This window comes from Aythya ferina (genome assembly GCF_964211825.1).
Source record: "Aythya ferina genome assembly, chromosome: Z".
Lineage (NCBI taxonomy): Eukaryota > Metazoa > Chordata > Aves > Anseriformes > Anatidae > Aythya > Aythya ferina.
Window position 1 is genome coordinate 19,910,978 of NC_140299.1, and position 9,041 is coordinate 19,920,018.

Below are 9,041 nucleotides of genomic sequence, written 5' to 3' on the forward strand. Positions count from 1 at the left end.
CCATGCCTATGCTCCAGCCCATGCACTAGCCCTGTTGAGCCTGTTGTGCAGGTCACTGCAGATCTCTTTAGTGTTCACTAGCTTAATTGCTGCTATCTTACTAACTCAACAGCTGCATACTTCCATTCAAAATCCCTAATAATCATATCTAATGAGCTGAAAAGCTGTAACCTGAATCCTGGTTTTGGAAGGATAAGACTAAACACAGTACAACTTCTCATTTGTTTTATGTTCTTATAAAGCCAGCTTTCTACCCTTTGCTAGCCTAGACTGACAGTGACCTACAATGTGATAGTACCAGATAGTTCTTAAATCAATCAAAAGGTTCATACCATGTCAATACCCCTGAAAATGGACTACTGCAGGACACACTTTTCCTTGTATTTGCAAGTGATTAAAATAGACAAGAGTGACTTGCTGTAACAGTGCACTTAGCAGCCATCAGCTATTTAAAACCCCAGAAATAGGTAGAGGGTTATTATATTACCTGTCCTCTGACAATTACTGTCACTCCCACTAAGATTGATCATAGTAATTTAATTTCCATAAAGGACACTGACAATTCAGCAGACATGCGAAGAAAAGCACAAAAAATCTAAGCTGAAATGACAAAAGCATTGGGACAAACAGGGCTTTCAGGCTGGAAAACAAACATTTATATGCACTGATGTATATTCAAGTTCGTACCCTGAACTCTGTAAATATAGATAAAAAAGGTGAGTCCTAAATATCTGGATTTATGTTACCAAATACACTTTGGAACACTTTGCTTCTGGTGTTTGGAAAAGATTTGTATTTGTGAATAAGACAATTGTGCTGAAACCTTTGGGATTTCACATCTTGGCTACCAGTGTACCTTATTCATCCGTAAAGTGTATGCTGTTTTTATTAACAATTACTGTATTCAGCAGTATTCTTTTTCTTTTTAAAAAGAAAAGACCAGGCCTGAACCAGCCTGACCAAAACACTTGATCAGAAACAGGAAATGTTTAAAATTAGCTTGACCTTTTAACTAAAAATCTTTTCACAACTGGGGAGCACTTAAAACAAGTTTAGTCTGAAAAACTGGTGGCTCAGAGGTGGTTGCTCTTTTCTTGTTGGGTATGGTTTCTTTGTGTGCTCTTTTTGGTTGCTTCGTCCAAATGCTGCCCCACAGTGGCTGCCAATTTAGAATAATCCTGTGTGAGAGTCTGCACTTTTTCCCCTTATCATCAATAGAGATGAGCTCTAATTCTACACTTCAACTTACAAGACATTTACATCTGACATTGACATATGTATCTTGGGATGATAAATGAGATTAACTGTCTAGAAATGAAGTGTGTTCTCCCTTTATATAACACTATCTACTCTCTGGTAATGACAGCTTGTCTGCTGAAGCTTTTCTTGGGATAAATAAACCTACAGCTTATCTTATTGTATTTTGTTAGTTGCCTAATATTTGGTGTCCGTATGTTTTTGATTTTTCTTGTTTTATTCCTCCTTTTTAACCACTGATCTCATTTCATGGCTCAGATAATAATAAACTTTATTTATATATATATATATAAATATATATATATATATTTTGAGCGCATATATATATATTTATTTATATATATTTTTTTATATCACAAAAGATCATCTACTTTCCAGTCCCAAAAAATAAAGATCAGAGAATTTTATGTATTGATGTTTCTTTTACCCCTAACTAGCTTTTGCTTCAACTGCTGGGTTGAGGTTATTTTAGAAAGTCAACCATATATGAGACTTGCTTTTCCTTGTTTTCCACCCCTCAGTTTTTTTTTTAATGTCTTGTTATTTCTTTCAATGTTTCTTTGTTTTATTTTCTGTCAATCCTGCATTATTTACGGTTTGAGACTTGCTGACTTCAGCTTCAAACTTCTTATTACTTGCCTGTCTCTGCTAAACTGAAGTAATATGCTATCATCAGCTGTTAGCCATGTCTGTAAAGCACAATTAAATCATCTCTTATAAGCTTGTAAGTTTTAGAAGCTAAATCAATTAGGCATAACAGCTAGTAAAATATATATATACTAAAACATATATATACTAAGGCCTTCTAGCTCCAGTACAGGTGAGGGATGCTAAGGTGTTGTTCAGTCTCCAATCTTCTATTTCACACTATCAAATGCATCCTGCAGCTTCTGATCCTTCTACCAAAAGTTTTTTGTTGTTGTTTTGTTTTGTTTTTTTTTTCTCTCTTCAGACTGTAAAAGAGAATAGAAAGAGAGAAAATGTCACCTTTAAAAGTCTGATGTTAATACTTGGAAAGCTTGAAGAATTAGGAGTTTTTGCTAACATAATGAGACCATCAGCCACTAGAGGCCCTTCAAGACTAGGAGACTGTCTGAGCCAAGAGGCTGCAGAACATCCCTCTGATTTGATTTAGCATACCCAAAGGGAAATATTGTAACAAATTGGGAAATATTAAAATGATAAACCACCTCTTTGAGAAGCAACATTCAGAGTGTTTGTGTCTGACACCTCTGATAGGATTTTCTCTCTTCTCATTCAAAAAGCACCCTTGATATTACGGACTCTTCTTCAGGCACATTTTTTTTTTTTATTCTCTCCTCCCAAAATTTTCCCTTTTACTTCCTCAGCTGTTGAAGGTGTAATATAGCCACTGCTCTTTCACAATATTTCTCATGTTAGTGCCCAGGGCATCTGATTTGGAAAGCAGAAGGGGACCCAGGCATCCAGGTGGGGGAAGCACCTATGCAGCATTGCTGTGTGTCCATCCCCAGTTCAAAGTGTGTGAGGTTAGATCTGCCACAAATTTGAGATTTAGACTTGCAGGTATTTTCTGTGAGTACTTAGGTAGAAGCAAAAGAGTCATTCGATGACTTACCAAAGTAGAAAGTACATTAATATTCTCTTGGGAAAAGGAGATTCAAAGTAAATTACAATAATTTATGTTACTACTACTTCAATCTGAATTAAGGCTTTGCTATGCTGGATGTTTTCCAAATGATAACACTCAGAGTATGATGCTGGCTCAACTCTCAACTCTAGAGGGCAGGCCCTGGCATTTGCTGGTATACAGAGAATAGTGGTTGCCAGAAGAAAAATTATCCTTTGCCTTGTAAATATATGAGTTTATTCTGCAAATCTGCTTCCTGAATGCCAGGAGTGAGACCTGGCCAACTGCACAGACACAGCCCACACTCCCTTTCATAACACACACAAGTTATGATGAGGAAAACCAAACATTTCTCATGATGTGTTTTTATTTCCACCCCCGTATCCCCCCCTTCTCTTTATTGTTTTCATGGGAATTAATTGTCATAGTTGTGTTGTTGTAATATTCATACAGCAATAAAGATAGGATCCAAATCAGAGGCTGAATGACTTTTCACTCTTGTATTTAAGTAAGAGAGACATTCTTTCAAGTAACTCATGCCTTGTGCTGGATAAAATAACCCTTTGAAATGGTTAGGCAAAGCTTTGAAAGGCTGCTAAAATTGGAATAGAGTCCTTGAGCTAATCAGACCAACCATAAGAAGTTGAATAGTTATGTATTATTGGGAATGTCATAACCCATCAAGGATGAAGTCATTTCTTGCTGTGTTAACAACAATGCAGAAGAAAGCAGATAAATGTGAAGGAAGGATAGTAAGCCTCAACAAGAAAAGAAACACATTGCTAAATAATACCAAGGCAACAATCCTGTTTGAAGTGGACAGATTGTTAGCTGTAAACAGCATTGCTAATATGGAGGGTGTGTTAGAGACTACTAGTTTTAGATCTTTATAACAAACAAATTGTTCTGTGGTTGAGATGCACCTAGTTTTGTTTTTCTGTAGTCCATGTTCCTTCTTTACACTTTATAAAACAGCATATTTCAACTAGAGCTTTTTCTTGTTAAAGCTATTAAAGTGAAACCAGGTACTGGCTGATTAACATGGCAGGCAAAATCTCTTCCACATTTGCAAGACAGGGTGATAGGCAGAAAACAGAAGCAGCAGAATGGATTATGACTTGCCCAGAAATACTCAAAGGGTGAAAAGTTGATTGCAAGTGACTAAGCATAACTGTGAGGAAAAAATAAATAAATAAATAAAAAATATTAAAAAAAAAAAAAAATGTGCTATTTTAAACTTCCTCAAGGTAATAGAAGTGGAAAAAACTCACAATGGAGGAGATCTAGGTCCTTCTGATCCAGGTCTTTATGACAGCATCCTGAGTGTGTTTGAGAAGACAAATCTAGAAAAAAATAAGTGCAGCTTAAGGTCTTGGTCAATCCATTTTTTTTTCCATTAGATGCTGCTTGGGTTGAAAAGCCCCATTGTGGACAAAAACAGTTCAGGTAGAACAAACTCAAAAATAGTACCTGTATTTCCTCAGACAACCCCAAAGAAGTACTACAGCTTTGGACAGGAAAACTGGGAAAACTACAGGTCTTGACTTGATGATACCTCCTACATCAGAGCACAAAAATTCCTGAGCACAAAATAATGGTTATCTGACTGTTGACATAAAAAACAGGTGAGAGACAAAAATAATTTTCTGAGAAGATAAACCCATATGTAGAACGAGTGTGTTTACAGGCTTTTTAATTCTCCCTAATCAGCTTGTAAAAAAAAATACAATAAAAAAAAATAGTATGAATATTTATAGAATCATAGAATCATTAAGGTTGGAAATGACCATCTGGTCCAACCTGCTCCCTACCACCAATGTCACCCACTAAACCATGTCCCTGAAAACCATGATCAACCTCTCCTTAAACTCCCTCAAGGATGGTGACTCTACCACCTCCCCGGCCAACCCATTCCAGTGCCTGACTGCTCTTTCTGAGAAGAAATGTCTCCTCATTTCCAGCCTGAAACTCCCCTGGAGCAACTTGAGGCCATTCCTTCTAGTCCTGTCGCTAGTTATGTGTGAGATGAGGCCAACCCCAAGCTCCCCACACCTTCCTTTCAGGGAGCTGTAGAGAGCAATAAGAGGAGGCTCTTTGAGACTCCTCTTCTCCAGACTAAACAACCCCAGTTCCCTCAGCTGCTCCCCATAGGACTTGTGTTCCAGGCCCTTCACCAGCTTCGTAGCCCTTCTCTGGACATGCTCCAGGGCCTCCATGTCCGTCTTGTAGTGAGGGGCCCAAAAGTGAAAAGTACTCAAGGTGCAGCCTCACCAGAACTGAGTACAGGGGGACAATCACCGCCCTGGTCCTGCTGGCTATGCTATTCCTGATACAAGCCAGGATGCCATTGGCCTTCTTGGCCACCTGGGCACACTGCCAGCTCATCTTCAGGCGACCATCAACCAACACCACAAGATCTTTTTCCTCTGCACATCTTTCCAGCCACTCTACCCCAGGCCTGTAGCATTGTATAGGGTTGTTGTGGCCAAAGTACAGGACCTGGCACTTAGCCATGTTGAACCTCATCCCACTGGCCTCTGCCCCTCTGCATGGCCTTCCTACCCTCTGGCAGATCAACATTTTCCCCCATTTTGGTGTCATCTGCAAACTTATTGAGGGTGCACTCAATTCCCTCATCCAAATCATCAGTAAAGCTATTAAAGAGGATGGGCCCCAACACCAACCCCTTGGGAACACCACTGGCAAATGGTTGCCCACTGGATTTCACTCCATTCATCACTGCTGTCTGGTTCTGTCCATCAAGCCAGTTTTTAACCCAGCTAAGGGTTACTCAGCAAAAGGTTATAAAATATTACTTATAACATCAACCTGCATAGAATGAATGACAGAAAGTACTATTTAATATTGTGTCTAGCATCCTAAAATAGCAAAATTAAGGTTTTCTATGCATCAGAATTCAATCTCCTCATGCAGATGCTTAATTTCAGATTAAATGTTTGTGGTTTTGTTTGTTCATTTTTGTTTGTTTGTTTATCTACTCTCCATGCATAGGATATGCAGCATTCAGTTAATGAGCTTGCATTTAATATTTTCTGTGCACAGGTCAGAGTCTGCTCCAAAGAAAATAGCGTTAATTTTCTCCTTGGTTTTCAATACTTCTTGTCAATATATTATGTGTTCTGGAGAATTTTATATATGTATATATATAAATATATTTAAAGAAAGCTGCTAGTCATTCCTATTTTATAGTTAAGATTTAGATAAGAGAACATTGTCTTTTTTTTTTGTTGTTTGTTATTGATTTTGTATCTCAAATCTCTTGAATGTAACTTGAAGACAAGTATTCAACATGCTCAGAGTCCAGTTCTGTTGAATCAGACTGTTTCCTTTAGATTTAGAGCTGCTGCTAAGCAGATATGGTATTCATGAACTGTAACAGATATCCCTATCTGTTATCTATCTATCTGTTATCTATCCCTATCCATATCTAATAATATTCTGTTTAAAAAAATAAATCTAAATGTCACTGGAGGATAACAGATTTTTAATTCTGTTTTCAACAGAAGAGTGTAACATTATCTTCAGGTCTTTTCTGCCCACAGAAATGGATTAGTTAACACAATTTCACAAAATTAGAACATGCTGGCAACTGTCTTACATTGGTGGGCAGTTGTAGGAGTAAGTACTAGCGTAAACTACCAATCCCATTTACTAAAAATACAGGACTTTCTGTGAAACAGAGAGAATAACTTCTCTTCTTTCATTCTCTTTATTATTATTATTGGCCATAGAAAGAAAAGAGAGAAAGTGAGAAAAATTTCAAGAATCTGATCAAAACAAATGGATTTGTGTTTTATCATAATCTTGCCAGACCCTTTCTGAGTAACTCATGCTTTAGACTTGATGCATTATGTGAATTCCAGAGCTGCTCTGGAAGGAAGAAATAGGTTTTTATTTATAAGATTCTAGTCTTTATTGCTTGAAATTGATAAAATCAAACCTTGGTAACTCATACCAGCCTCCTCAACTTGGGACATCTGATCTTTAAGGCCTTAGTTTTAAAAGCAGTTTTCATTGCATTAATACGCTTTTCCCCAGTGCACAACAAAAACAAACAAACAAAAACAAACAAACAAACAAACAAACACCGAACAACATATTCCTGTGTTCAGTAACAATAACACTGAGCCTAATCTTGGTCAACAAAAGTATCATATGAATTGAACAGTCTTTGAAGACACATATTTAATTAACAGTAAACAAAAATGGAGCACAAAGTCCCTAATGATCAACAGTATGTGTCAAGTAAATGAAGTAATGTTTGTTGTTGCCCCCAGCCTGCCCATTGGCAGGACAGAGCAAGAAGCTGAGATGTCCTTGGCTTAGTATAAGCACTGCTCTGCAACAATTAAAACATCGGGGTGTTATCAGCACTCTTCTCATCTTAAGCCAAAACACAGCATTCCACCAGCTACTAGGAAGAAAATTAACTCTGTTCTAACTGAAACCAGGACAGTTGCTGAATCTGATTCTCTGTTCCTTCAACATCTGCACAACTTATGTACTTGTGCAAAATACCTGCATTGGGTTACAGGTCCAAGTATGGCTGTAAATGCTCTGTGCACAGGCACAGACTGTGCACAGACACAAAGAAATGGCAGCCTTTACTGATGACTGAGATTACACCAGACAAAAGTACTTGGCCACTTTTAAGACAGACTTTTAGGACTATGGGTGGGTTAGAAATACTTATCAAAATCTGAATACACCATGATTGAATATGCTCATAATAGTAGCATAAGAGCAGCTTTCTAGTTTACTTTTTTTGGGCCTTGTTTTGGACTTCTTGTTTATCTAATTTAGAAAACTGGGAATTAAGTATTTTAAGACAGGCAGGAATGTCCAGACTGCCACTTTTTCTGTGTATTGAAAGCAGAGATTTGAAACCCAAATGAAGCACTTGAATGAGTTTGTTGAAGGGGAGAAGTTTACTTTCAAGTAAGAAAATGTGCAAATGTTATCAGGTAAGTAAGTGACACATGAAAAAGGGAAGGAACAGCCTTTCCAAATAGTATGGTGACCTGAAAGAAAACCTTTCTTCAGAAGATGCAAGATCTAACAGTTCTGTGGGACATGTTGGGTATCTAATATGTCCATACGTGTACACTATGCTTTGATCTGAGTGAATAATTTGTACAAATGAGCCGATCAATTTTGTCTGTCCCTCTATCACAGCTTTCCTGTATTTTCTAAATGTTAGAAATGATGCAGAACTTTTTCTTCTACATTTCATGTCTCTGGACGCTGTGGCTAATCCAGCCACACATCTGTAAACCTGGAAAGGTTATGAAGAGCACAAGAGAAGGGTGGGGAGCAGAATCAAACATTCTAAAATATGAACCTCAGCAAGGAGGAACGGGAACTTATGTCAGGGTCTACTGCCAGAGGGAAATTGATGTAAGTAGTAAATAAAGAGAGCATGGATGTAGGGAGCTGCAGTCAAACTACAAGGACAAGATTTTAATTTTAAAATAGGAGATAATCAAGGACTAAAAAAAGCTAATGATAACACGGGCTAAACACAATGGCAGGATGAGCATTTTAGTAACTATTACATGAATTGCAAGGAGGAAGCTAAACTAACGTTAAACAAATCAATAAAAGGTGTATTTAAGTTTCATTCTTAAGTAATCCATAGTCAGAAAACATCCATTATCTGTCCTGAAGGTTAGGCATACATGATGGTGAGAAGATTAGGTCTGTCAAAGTTAAGAGAAGCAAGAAAAATACTAATAATAACATTATCATTGCATGAAGAAGGATGAATGTGGTTAACCCTGAGAAATGGAAGGAGTGACTGTGGTCAGTGCAACCTGGACTTGCACAGTTATTTAATCCAGTGCCTTATAAATCTCCACAGAATAAGTAATTTAAAACACCTCGAAAAAGAGCAGTGTTAAATGAAAAGGAACTGGCTGTATGTCTGTAAACAAATGATGATGACAGGAGAACTTTCCGCTTGAGGGTTTATATGCAAGCGTGGGTGTGTGAAAAGCACTTTTTCCAAAAGTGTCTGTGTTGTGCCAAGCTGAATTTCAGTTCTTTATTAGTGATTGATCCAGAAGATGGAGCAAGTTCTTAACAAGTACTGTACTGACAATACTTTCTCTACACATTTAACTTCCAGTAAGAAATGAATAAACACAAAAAACTA

The 9,041-nt window shown here is 37.5% G+C and overlaps 1 long non-coding RNA gene across 1 annotated transcript; it reads right to left on the minus strand.

Annotated features, from left to right (window-relative positions):
• Nucleotides 1-1,637: 1,637 nt before the first annotated feature.
• LOC311427690 lies at nt 1,638-4,426 on the minus strand. Its single transcript, XR_014687492.1, has 3 exons — nt 4,337-4,426; nt 4,138-4,209; nt 1,638-2,210 (listed from the first exon to the last, which is right to left on the minus strand). It is a non-coding gene; the product is annotated as an uncharacterized lncRNA (long non-coding RNA).
• Between the last annotated feature and the right edge of the window lie 4,615 nt (nt 4,427-9,041).